The sequence below is a fragment of the Biomphalaria glabrata genome, chromosome 9, assembly GCF_947242115.1.
Source record: "Biomphalaria glabrata chromosome 9, xgBioGlab47.1, whole genome shotgun sequence".
NCBI lineage: Eukaryota > Metazoa > Mollusca > Gastropoda > Planorbidae > Biomphalaria > Biomphalaria glabrata.
Window position 1 is genome coordinate 10889683 of NC_074719.1, and position 13393 is coordinate 10903075.

At 35.7% G+C, this 13393-nt stretch overlaps 1 protein-coding gene across 3 annotated transcripts in view; it reads right to left on the reverse strand.

Moving 5' to 3' along the window:
* Nucleotides 1-13393, reverse strand: part of LOC106050683 (uncharacterized) — a 47805-nt gene that overhangs the window by 15743 nt on the left and 18669 nt on the right. For all 3 annotated transcript variants that reach the window (XM_056041909.1, XM_056041910.1, XM_056041908.1), the window contains exon 2: nt 11765-11898. The gene's annotated coding sequence lies outside the window, so the exon portion shown is untranslated. The remainder of the gene's footprint in view (nt 1-11764; nt 11899-13393) is intronic.

Here is a 13393-nt window from a genome sequence, read left to right on the forward strand (position 1 = left end):
CTTTTTGGTATTACTTATAGATTACAGACGTTTCTTCAAAAAATAAGATTGTTACGTCTTACGCATTTCATGTGTCAATCTAGTTATGCATGTTGATCTGTGACTTAAAATATGCTAAATCATTGGTTTTCCTGGCTGACTCAGGCAACCCATTCTATTAAAAGATAATAATAATAATAAGGCTTGTCTTCGAGTCCGAAGATTAATGAGGAATACAATATTTCCCTGGCTGCGCAGCCTCAGCTGTGACCTGCATATTTTGCCACATCCAGGGCAAGCATATCCATTGTCCGCAGGTGGTTGATTTAGATTTTCTTTTCGTCGTCTGCGTTTGTCCTCGGCAGCAGATTTTCTTTTGGTCTCAAATGTGTATCCCGCGGCCTTCGTGAGTGACCTCCAGCTATCTCGTTCTGAAGCCGCATGCAGCCAGGTGCTCTCTTCTATGTCAGCCAAGAAAAGTTGACGCCTAAGCTGGTCTTTGAAGCGTTTCCGTAGGGCGCCTCTGTTACGTCGACCACCGTTTAAAGCAGAACGGTTAGAGTGGCACTTACTTAATGTGATAAGCTCTTGCTTCCTTCTAGTACATTCTCCAAACACGATTTGTATCTGAATATACCATGACCCATTATTTCAAATTTAAATCTCCTTTCATTAAATATCAGATGTGACAGCGCTATATAAATTATTGTAATTATTGTAATAATTTTCATCATTAATGACTTCATACTAAGCATAAGTTTGCCATTAATTATAATAGTAAAAAAATTGATTTAGATCTAGATTTATTTTTTAATTAAATTATTTTTTTTTGTAAGCCTTAAGTGTAGTATTTTTAGATCTATGTTATTAAAAATAAACAAAAAGAAACTTACTTTTTCTTTTCAAATCGCAGAAAGTAGAGCTTTATACCCATATTGAGCTGTGAATAAGTTGTGTGGTTTGCAATTTCGAGGCTGTGTGTATGTGTTAAAGTTAATTTCTATTAAGTATTGTTTAAGAGCTAATTTTCTTTGTTGTTTATTTTTTTTAAATTTTTTTTGCTGCGTTATATCAAGGTTTTTTAAATTAACCTCTCTCATCCCTCTTTTTGGTTAAATTTCATTGGAACCATTAAAAGACGGGGAAGGGAAGGAGTAAAAAAATGGGAGTGCCATCAAAGGCCCATGCCGACCATCAAAATGATTAGGCCAAACACAACCTCGAAGACATCAAAGCAGTCCATGCCGCTCGTGCATAGCAGAAAGTACGCTCTAACGTTTTGCAAATAATAATACGTAACAGTGTATAGTGTGTTTTTTGTGTGTTGATATTCCTGTTGAATTTCAACAAATCCTTTATTTAACACACATAGTCAATTAGTAGTACTGTGTAACAATATCTTCATTGTTCTGCAGTTACCTATTATGGACATTTAATAGAAAGTTGTATCCTTATATATATATATATATATATATATATATATATATATTATAACAATTATATATATATTTTTTTATAAATGTGTAGCAAATTTTGTTTATTTTATTTTAAAAGTATAAGCATTACTTCAAAAAACCATTTTATGTTGAAATGTTGATTTTTGTTTTGACTACATGAATTTGTAGCAGTCTATTTGATCAAACTCAAAGTTTATTGAGAAGATTGACATCTATTCTCATAGTTACTTTTGTTTTTGTTTGATCAACTAACATCAGTCAAACCTGGGTATCATAACTGTCACGCCTTTATGACGTAAGATGTTTAAGCCTAGAATGTCGCCTTAGGATCACTTCTTGTTCTGAGTGCTTGAGACTGCCAGCGGGTCTTCTATTGGAAGTTTGAGTTGTACTTAATTGTGGCACTAAGTACACCATTCATCAGTCAACGTTTAGTATCTAATATATAACGCAGAATGTAAGGCGTATGTATGTATGTATGTCGAGCATCTAAACCGTTTGACCAATGTTGATAAAACTGGGCATTTTCAGCAACTTTCCGTCTCTCTCACCTGTTCCCGCTGTCAACAATGAGCGACAGTTTCAAATAACCCATGAGAAATGAATTATGGGATGTACTTTTGGTGACAAAGAGAAAAAAAAAACTACCTCGCTGTCATTTGTTATGGACGAGAAATGTTACATGGCAATCACACACACACACACACACACACAAATATTAATAAAGAATAATAGAAAGAGAAGTTTAGAAAGTAATAGGAAATGTAATGCACAACAAAGAGGCTTTTATTGAAAGTTGCAATGTTCAACAATGAGGCTTTTATTGAAAGTTGCAATGTTCAACAAAGAGGCTTTTATTAGAACAGGCAATGTACAATGAAGAAGCCTTTTACTACGGCATGCAATGTTGCCTAATGTAGGCCTACAACAAGGAGGCTTTCAGTAGGAAATGCAGTTTCCAACAAAGAGGCTTATATATAAGGACATGCAAGGTACAACAAAGGGCTTTAAGAACGTACCAAGACAATGGCTTTACATAAATACTGTCAGAACTATAAGAACGAGTTGACCAAATGGAAAGGTCAACAGTAAATGATTTACATATAAAAACAAATATTTTTTTTTTACTGAAATGTTTAAGGAGACCTTCACGACCTTAATCAAAATATTTCTCCACCTCAGAAATGCACCTCTTTTTATCTCTTTCTCTCTCTCTTTCCTCTCTTTCTTTTTTTACTCTCATTGTCCCTCTGTCTATTTTTATTTCTTTTTTTTTTTGTTCTCTCTTTCTCGCTTCAATACCAATATAATTTTATTTATATCTTTTTTGTCAGCTTTATTATTCCCAGCAGCCCTCTCAGTGACACGTGATAGGTCAGTGATGCCCAAAGTACGGCCCGCGGGCCAGTTCCGGCCCACGACGTGATTCCATCCGGCCCGCCGAAATGTCGGCACAAAGTGTAGAAAATCCCCCCTTCCCCCCCCCCCCCCAAAAAAAAAAAAAAAAAAATTAGAAGGTGCAAAAATGTATCTGTACTTACGTTAGGGGCTTAGAGCCCTCAATTTTTCTCCTGATTGATTGGTACCATGACATTTAGCATTTGTGCGTTTATAAAATAGGTATCTGAGTGTAGAATGTACGTTTTCAACCAAGAAAAGTGTTTTCGTTTGTTTTCATTACATCGCCACATCATTGCTTTATATCGCTCTTCGTTCATTTTTTTTCTTATGGTATACTATTACTTCAAGAAAGGGACTGGGATCTTAACAGTCAAAGTGCAAACCAAGCGCAGATTACTCCAATTAACGTTTAGTGTGATAACTCTAACAGTTAATATGTAATACAAATAATTAACATTTTAATTAACATAAAAATACATTACATACCAGTTAATTTTATTTTGATCCTGAGACTGAAATTTCATCTGACTATAAAAAAACAACATTAACATCTGTATGTACCCACAGATCCAGTCTAGCTCGATGGGAAGCAAGCTGCTTTAATTTATGGTCGACACCGTTATCGTAAGGAGCACTGACTGTCGCAATGTTCCCATAAAGATTAGTGATACGAGCTCATAATTTTATCTCAAAAGCTTTGTTATTTGCATCTTTATACTCTGGATTTCGGGGTGCAAACTGAAAGAGTCTTTAACTCCAATACATTTAAATCAATGCCAAATCAGTTACAGGCTCAACAAGTGCATGCTCATGCAGTTTACAGAAATATGAAAGTGTTGGTATACATTGTCACTGAGACGCATGACTCGTAATTAAAGGGACATCATTCTTGTTTTAATATTACCAAACAACATGAGACATGCTCATAAGACAAAATTTGAAAATTGGGGCTTTGCTGTTTACAGAGTACGGAGGGTTATCAGAGGGCGCTTTGATTAGTTAGTGTAAGATCATGATTGAAGGTGAACATGGTATATTTTGAGAAGAGGTTGTATTTGAATGTGTAAGTATAGTGAAAGTCAAGTTAGAATCTCTTCATATTGTGCAGAGGACCACAGGATGCAAAACAGTTAACAACTTGATAGAAAATCAATATAACTCCAAGGAGAGAACAAATAGTGCTTTTTAGAAACCTCGAAAAGCTTTAGGCACTTACTGACAATTTTAACTTTCAGGTGTTGATGAGCATTAAATTGTACCATTTGTTTTTGTAAATAGCTTAGCTAAAATTCAGAGGGTCATTAGGGTCGATGTTACCCAATACGACCCGCACCCCCTCATTCACCTAGTTACGCCTCAGCATTTTATTTTATTTTTCCCATTATATAAATTTACTTTACAAAAATCCAATGAGAATAAAACCAATATATTACGAGATATCACGAGATATTGTAAAATAAATGGCTTTCGTTCATTTGGCACATTGTATCAGCCGAGTTCCTGCAATGGTGGGAAGCGTGGTCGAGAGGCTAAGTGCGCTTGAACTTGGCTTGTCTCGGCTACCTAGAAAGGGGCTCGAGGTTCGACACCCGACTCGGGCAGAGTTGCGTTTACTGAGCACCTAAAGGCAGCACGGAAAACCAACTCCTAGATACCCCCTCACCCCCACCGGTCCACAAATGAGATTGGACCAAAGCGCTCTGAGTATGCTATAAGCATGAAAGTAGCTCTATATAAAAGCTATAATAATAATAATAATTTTAAAAAAATGCTACCGATCAGAAACTTAAATATTTATATAGAGCTCTAATTTATGTCAAAACATAAAGAATGTTCTTGTCTCCCAAGATTAATGAGGAGTGCTGTGTCAAGTGACTACGTCGTCCTAGCTGTGGTTAACATATTTAGCCACATTTAACTCAGACAAAACCGTTGTCTGACGGCGTTAAACTTACGTTCTCTGTTTGCCGTCTAGTCTGTCTACGGTAATGGCTGTCGTTTTTTGGTCTCAAATATGTCTGATGCGGACTTACTAAATTAGGTGCCGTTTAACTCCCTACTTGTCTAATCATAGCACATAATGATTAAACAACAGACAATAAGTCTATACAACATGATGTTATTGACAATTTCACATGCTATTTCATTACCTACCTTTGCGAGTGTGTGTAAGCCATGTAGTAAATCGCCCGACAGGTAATATTTCTTAATGGTTTGGGTTGCCCCTTGTTGAGATACGCCGACTATGTCACATGGGTGTGTCTCTTGCTTTCGCACAATCGGTTGCCGTGATTAATGGGACACAATCCACAGCAGGGCCGGTCTTAGGCCACTGCAATCTATGCCACCCGCACTTTATGGGCCCCGCGATAATTCTATGTGTAAATTATTAAATTAAACCATTATAACTCCGGGAAATCTCATGAAATTGCAAAATATACGAAAAAGTCCAAAACTCTCTTAAAATTATTATAATCTCCTGAAAAGTCATAAAAGTCTCCTGAAATATAGACAAAATTGCCATTTTGTGGGGTCATTTGTATTAATTGAGTCTTCCAGCTTGGTGCGGTAGTTTCTCCTCCCTTCCTCAAGAACGACGTTGAGATTTCGTTGAGCACTTTTCCTTGTCTGTCCATCGCCACTCATAAATGCTCTTTTCTTTTTGATTATTTCCCGTTTTATTTTTGCAGTGACCCATGGTTTATTGTTGGGGTATATCTTGATGCTCTTAGTACTGACACACATGTTTTCACAGAATTTGATGTAATTTGTCACTGCGTCGACCCATTCTTCCAGATTTGAAGTGGTCTCTTTAAACAAATTCCAGTCAGTGCAGTCTAGACATCCCTGTAGTTTGAGAATATTGTCTTGAGTCCATTCTTGTACGTTTTTTTGAATGATTTTTCCTTCTTTAAGTTTCGTGCGGTAAGTAGGCAGCAGTTGTACTGTTTTGTGGTCCAATGATCCTAGTGGTGGCTTTTCACGAGATGTGAATGTTCCTTTGATGTTACAATAACATAAGTCCAGAGTTCTGTTCTCTCTTGTCGAACATGAGATGTGTTGATAAAAGGTGGGTAGGTCAACCTTCAAGGTGCATTTATTAAAATCACCCAGTATAACTACAGGTGCGTCCGGTGACCTTGTCTGAAACTCATGCACTACGTCAGCGATGATTGCATCTTCAACTTCCGTTTTGGCTGTAGGCGGAACCTAAACCAGGACTATGTAAATAACACCAAAGTATCGTGGCAAATAAAAAGGTCTCAATGAAAGCGCCAGTAGTTCTAGATCCGGACAGCACATTCTCTTTTTAACCGTGTAGTTGGTACAGTATTTGAGGTTGATGTACACACATAGCCCCCCCCCCCCACACACATCTTTCTTCTTCTTAGACTCAGCCGTTCTGTCAGATCTCACGCAAGAGAGGTTGTCGTTGTCATCCTCCTCTAACCATGTCTCAGTAAAAGCCAATAGACAACTTTCCCTAAATACGTGGTCGTAGCGTACATGGGCACGTATCTCATCCACTTTGTTTCTAATTGAGCGGACGTTAGCTAGAATAATCGTAGGATGTGGTGGGCGAAAACCTCTTCGCCTCAGCCTTTGCCGTAGTCCTCCTTTTTTCCCTCTTTTCCTTGTACTAATAGAGGAAGGGTAGAGACAATTCATATGTGCATAACATGGTGGAAGAGGCTTCCTCTTTAAACGAAGTTCGAGGAGTTGGTCTCTACTATAATGAATAGATCTAGTACTAGTTCGGCCGCCATCTTGGCTCGCCATTTTTCTTCTTTTATTTCTAACCAAATAACCAAAGTTGAACAAATCTAGATCTAGTAAAACGTTTAATGTAAATACTCATTGTGGAGCCCACCTTGAAAACAGAAGTCTTCATCTGCATAACTGATTACAAAAGAACATTCAATATACATCCATCAAAGAAATAATAATGAATAATGAAAGCACAAATTGCATGTCGCCACACTGCAGCGCCTCAAGCTAATCGAGAATTACTTGAGTTCCATGTTTCTCGAAGAGCATTTTTGCTATTGAGCCTGACCTATGTAGGTAACTGAATTTTGATGATATTGGCCTCAGCGTAAACTTGGATACGAAGAAAAGTAGGCGAGTAGGGAATAAGGCAACCGGGGGCCCTCGTCAGAGCTTGAGGAGTTGGATAACTTCACATATCTAGTTGTCATAACTACACACTCATAAAACTAAACAGTTGAGCTACACTAGGCAGTAGCACAAGTTAACCAAAAAGTCAGAAACTTTTAGATTAACTTGAAACATTTTATTAAGGCCAAAGTTTAATTAGAAAATTTTTGTGTATCTACTACCGTAGTTTAATTTTTCTTTTAATTTACAAATTTAAAAGTTCAATTAAAATGTGTAAAACTTTTCAACATATGCTAGCGGTTAAAACGCACATACCTGTCTTCTGGTCGTGTTCATGATATTGACTAAAAACAGAAAAAATGCTATTAACAATTTTTGAGTCACAGTCCGCATTGAAGACCGATTGGTCAAGTATGATGGACGTAGAAGATATGGAGCCGATATATATGCACATGATCGTAGCAACATTATAAATGTTAAATATTTTTTTCTGCCTAAAGCTTCTATGCAATATTATGAATGTTGTTCAGAATTTTTTAAAAGTCATTTGATGGTATTTAATTTCTGTTAGTTTATAGTGGGAATCTAATAAGCTAGTTTTTTTTTTTAATTTATTTATTTTAATCCATTCATTGGCAATAATAATTTATTAACTGCTGGAACATCAAGTACACTCTTTTTATAGCTAAAACCTTAGATGAAGCCGAAGCATTTAATAGTCTTTATTAGACCTATTGTTGAGATCTAGGTCTAAATCTTAAGTTAGGCCTATGTAGATAAGAGCATTAGGATAACCAGCTATAGAAAAATTTAATTAATCCACATCCCTGCCCAAAAAGCAATTGACTGTCTGTCCGACTGGTTTTAACAGCCTGGTTAGATAGACGTACACACGTAGGCTTATAGTGTACTGTAGTGTATAGTCCATGATGACAACACCCCCTGTGTTGTTTTCCTTCCGCGTTATGTAATAGTTTATGTTGCGTGGTTAGACAAGAAAATAACACATTGGCATGGTTATCAATCTTATCTTCTTATACTACGGACGTTACTTCAAAAAAAGAAGATAATTACGTCCTACGCATTTCATGTGTCAATCTCGTCATACATGCTAATCAATGACTTAAATTCTGCTATTGTCAAGCATATGTACGTAGATCTACCTTTACACTTAAATAGCCTAGTTACACTTGTCCAATGGTTCAACTCAAGCAATTTCGTTTTTATTTCTTTAGTTAAGATCTAAATGTGAAATTCTAGATGCATTTCTTTTATGAGTTTTTAAACTATACCAGTACTGTAAGATTTTATAATAATAATTTAAAAAATATAAGTGCCCTTCTGTTTCAAAGAATTTAATTCATGGCAAAAATACAAGCACACGACACATATTTATTTAGATATATTTTTTTTTTCTCTAATTTTATGAAGAAATATTCTCCTTAACTGACTTAATTATGGAGAAAGATTTCAACAATGTCGGATGATTAGCTAGGTCTAGATCAAATATCCCTTCCCCTTCCCACCCCCCTTAAAAAGTTATGAAAAGTTGTTAAAGTGTAACTAACTTTTATTTAGTTTAGTTTAATTGTCTTTTGTTATTGGTAAAAAAAACTTTTAGTTGAACTACTTTAAATGTTTCAATTTAGTTTAGTTCCCATCACTACTAGTTATTGTTTCTATTTCATGTTTGTGTTCACTAAGCTTGAGACGGCAGTCTAAGTCACCTTTCACCTTGCGCATTGATACAGGTGTTAGAATGAAAAATGGATAAAGTAGTTGTTATAACAATAATAGTAGTGGATAGAGCTAGTGACAAGTGAATGAAACATGTGTTTGTAAGCTGTTTTGAGTCAGATGTGTTAGATGTTGTGTTTATAAGCTGTTTTGAGTCAGATGTGTTAGATGTTGTGTTTGTAAGCTGTTTTGAGTCAGATGTGTTAGATGTTGTGTTTGTAAGCTGTTTTGAGTCAGATGTGTCAGATGTTGTGTTTGTAAGCTGTTTTGAGTCAGATGTGTTAGATGTTGTGGTTGTAAGCTGTTTTGAGTCAGATGTGTCAGATGTTGTGGTTGTAAGCTGTTTTGAGTCAGATGTGTTAGATGTTGTGGTTGTAAGCTGTTTTGAGTCAGATGTGTCAGATGTTGTGTTTGTAAGCTGTTTTGAGTCAGATGTGTTAGATGTTGTGGTTGTAAGCTGTTTTGAGTCAGATGTGTCAGATGTTGTGGTTGTAAGCTGTTTTGAGTCAGATGTGTTAGATGTTGTGGTTGTAAGCTGTTTTGAGTCAGATGTGTCAGATGTTGTGTTTGTAAGCTGTTTTGAGTCAGATGTGTTAGATGTTGTGGTTGTAAGCTGTTTTGAGTCAGATGTGTCAGATGTTGTGGTTGTAAGCTGTTTTGAGTCAGATGTGTTAGATGTTGTGGTTGTAAGCTGTTTTGAGTCAGATGTGTCAGAGGTTGTGTTTGTAAGCTGTTTTGACTTTGACTCAGATCTTTTAGATTGTTAGTTGTACGATTTGATCTTTATCCTGTACACTGTCGTTACAGTTATAGTCAACAAATGAACAAATATGATTCATTTATAATGATAACTTAGCCTCTCGAGTTGAAAGTTCATACGTAGACTATACTGATAGTCAATACATTGTTTTACAAGTGCCTTGTGTTCAATTTACTTGATTCAAGGGAACTAAATAGAGTTCCTTACAACATAGTATCAATACTATCCATTTATATGACAAAGTAAGATCAAAATGTTAAGTTTACTATATTTTTAGATAATAAAGTAGGTATATAATTAAAGCAAAATTTTTTTTTTTTTAAATCCTTTACTAAAAAAAACAAACAAAGCTTATTTAAGATCAAGAACTCCGCCTTTACAACTATATCTATCAATAATGTAGAGTTATGTCCCTTCTTCGATAACAAACAATGCATTTAAACACCAATAATTAATTATCTTATTTTATCTTATAAAATACAGACGTTACAAATTTAAATTTGTGACATATCTAATTGCTTCCTGTTTTGCCAGGTATACTAAATAATTGTTAAAAATTTGATTTTGATCGAAGAATGCACGTGGAAGAAATAGCAATTTCAAATTTAGCAGTATCTGTGAATACTGAAGGATTAATTTCCCTTGTTGGTATCAAACAAAATAATTAATTACCTGTAATTAACTAACTAACTGGTTATACTTTTTTTAAATGTCATGTCTTGTCTATGCAAATAAATAATTGTGCAAAATTTCAAATTGATCCGAGAATGGGTGTAGGAAAAATAACATGTACACACTTTTTACCAGTCAGACGGACAGATTAGTTGGTTGATACACGACTTAAACAAAAATATGGCTTGATTTGAAATAAATGTAACAGTATGGTGAGAAAGAATATAATCTTTTGCCTTTTGTCTCCCTTTTTTCAGCCCCTCCCCTCTTTCTTACACACACACACAGACACACACACACACGCACATACTCACATACACACACGCCTAGTCACGTTTAATACGAAAAACAAAAACAGGATCAACTCTCTGTACATTTTTCCCCTGTACTTTTTTACAATTCAACTCGTAACTTCGTGAAAATGTCCGGGAACCATCTGGGTGGAACCTAGACACGCATCTCGAAAACGACTCTAATGATTTTCCTAGAAAAAGGTAGGAAAAGAATTAGCAGCGCGCTGGCCAAAACTCTCGTTAGACCGTTAGAATTTAAAAAAATTGGAAATAAAAAAGAAATTTGTTTAAATTTGGCTAGAGAACGAAACAATATTTACCTTGAACGGACCAAACGTCTTCGGGTATTTGTATTCCTTGAAGAGTTGAATAAATTAATGTTCAGCAAAATTGTCTTAGGACGAGGCACGAACTTGGGGTAATGGCCTAGCTGGGAATTTGCCATCTTTTGGGGGCCCGGGGCTTGACGGGGGATTTTCAAATTCTCGCCCCCCCCCCTCCACCCCTAGCTACGCCACTGACTGGGGCGGTGGGGGAGCCCCGCAGTTTGAGAAAGTAATTTAAATCAGTAAAGATGAAGAACAAGAGTAAACAAAAGATTTCATAATTTTATCGTTGGAATGAGCCTTGTAGTTTATAGACCAAAGCAGCCCAGCGAGTGATTGTAACTTTGTTAGGTGATAAAGATCAAATGACAGAATGCATGTTTTTTTTTTTTGTTGTTTTTTTTTTTTTGGCTTGATAGAAAGTTAAATTATAAATTGATAAAAGGTTGATTTTGTGACTAGATAGAGAATACATTACAAAAATTATTTACAAGACTGTATAGGTCCTCATCAAATAACAGAAAGCTGTTTTTATTGCTAGGAATGGTGTAAATTAATCAAATAAAAGAAAGCTGTTTTGATGTTACTTACAAAATAGATTTATTAAAGGAGAGAAAGCACATTGTGTGTGTTTGAATTCATTCCGTTTGAGATTAAAGCCCATGTGGCTTGTATGTCGAGGGCTGGAAAAGGGACAAGCAAAGGAAACCGAGAACTATGAACAATTCTGAACAAAGTTCTTTCATTTGTTGTTGTGATACCATAAAATTAGTTGTTTTTTTTATGCAATATATCTTTTGGAAAGTGAAAAAAAAAATATGACTTAGAATAAAGAGTTGTAATACTAACGTTCCTTTGACTCTTTCAGCCTGTATACAACACTGACCAAAAAATACTTAGAATAATTACCTGCAGTGCAAGATAGGGCATTTAAAAGGTTTGCCAATATGCTTAAAATTTTTGAACATTCCAATTTTGCAATGCGCATGTCCTGATGACAAGAACAATTCCTTGACTTACCTTGCAGCGGTATTCAGTAAACACATTTCATTTCTGAGTCCATTCGCCTGAGCAAAACATTCAGAGTACTACGTACAAAGATGTTGCTATCCTCTGCAGTGGTTTAAGAAAACATATCCTTGATCTGACCAAACCTGGAACAAAAAATAATAAACACGCTCTAGATCTACGTCTTAGGTTAGAGTTCACATGCCATGTCTTAGTTTACAGCAAGTTACGTTTACGACAGAGCCTCGAAGTCAGTCTACTACTGGCCACTAGAGAAGTTGATGAAGAGTCAGAAGACATGACAATGAGTACCCCCCCCCCCCCCACCTCCACCCCATTCTATTCGTATACCTGTTACACCTGTCAGTCAAACTAAGAGAAAGTTTAAGAGCTGACAGCTTCGTTGATAATAAAATTTGTGAACCACAGTATTTTTAGAAAGAATATATTCTAACGTCTAGGAGAGTGAGTCACTGGCCAGTACCATATCATGTAGACTATTTGAAAATATCTTTCTTTTCCGAAAAAAAGCATAACAGCATGCACAAGTTTTGAGTCATACATTTATTGTGCATGTCTAGACCTGAGATAATCAGTGTGTCAATGTGTGATACACTGTGGTTATTCAAAGCTGGTAAATAGTATTTGGACTCAGATGCTAACCAGCATTAATGGTTACCTGACATTGGTTGGGGAAAAGTAAAGGCGGTTGGTCGTTGTGTTGGCCACATAACACTCTCGTTAACCGTAGGCCACAGAGACAGATGGCCTTTATATCATCAGCCCTATAGAGCATATGAGTATGCCTGGACTGACGTTATTGAACCTATTTTACTTGTTTACTTTAAATGCAGTGTATTTATAATGTCAATTCTTTAATAATACATAAGAGATAGGTTGTATATAACAGAGATAGGTTGTATATAACAGAGATAGGTTGTACATAACAGAGATAGGTTGTACATAACAGAGATAGGTTGTATATAACAGAGATAGGTTGTACATAACAGAGATAGGTTGTACATAACAGAGATAGGTTGTACATAACAGAGATAGGTTGTACATAACAGAGATAGGTTGTATATAACAGAGATAGGTTGTACATAACAGAGATAGGTTGTACATAACAGAGATAGGTTGTATATAACAGAAATAGGTTGTATATAACAGAGATAGGTTGTACATAACAGAGATAGGTTGTATATAACAGAAATAGGTTGTATATAACAGAGATAGGTTGTACATAACAAAGATAGGTTGTACATAACAGAGATAGGTTGTACATAACAGAGATAGGTTGTATATAACAGAGATAGGTTGTACATAACAGAGATAGGTTGTACATAACAGAGATAGGTTGTACATAAGAGATAGGTTGTACATAACAGAGATAGGTTGTACATAACAGAGATAGGTTGTATATAGCAGAGATAGGTTGTATATAACAGAGATAGGTTGTATATAACAGAGATAGGTTGTACATAACAGAGATAGGTTGTACATAACAGAGATAGGTTGTATATAACAGAGATAGGTTGTATATAACAGAGATAGGTTGCATATAACAGAGATAGTTTGTACATAACAGAGATAGGTTGTATATAACAGAGATAGGTTGTACATAACAGAGATAGGTTGTAC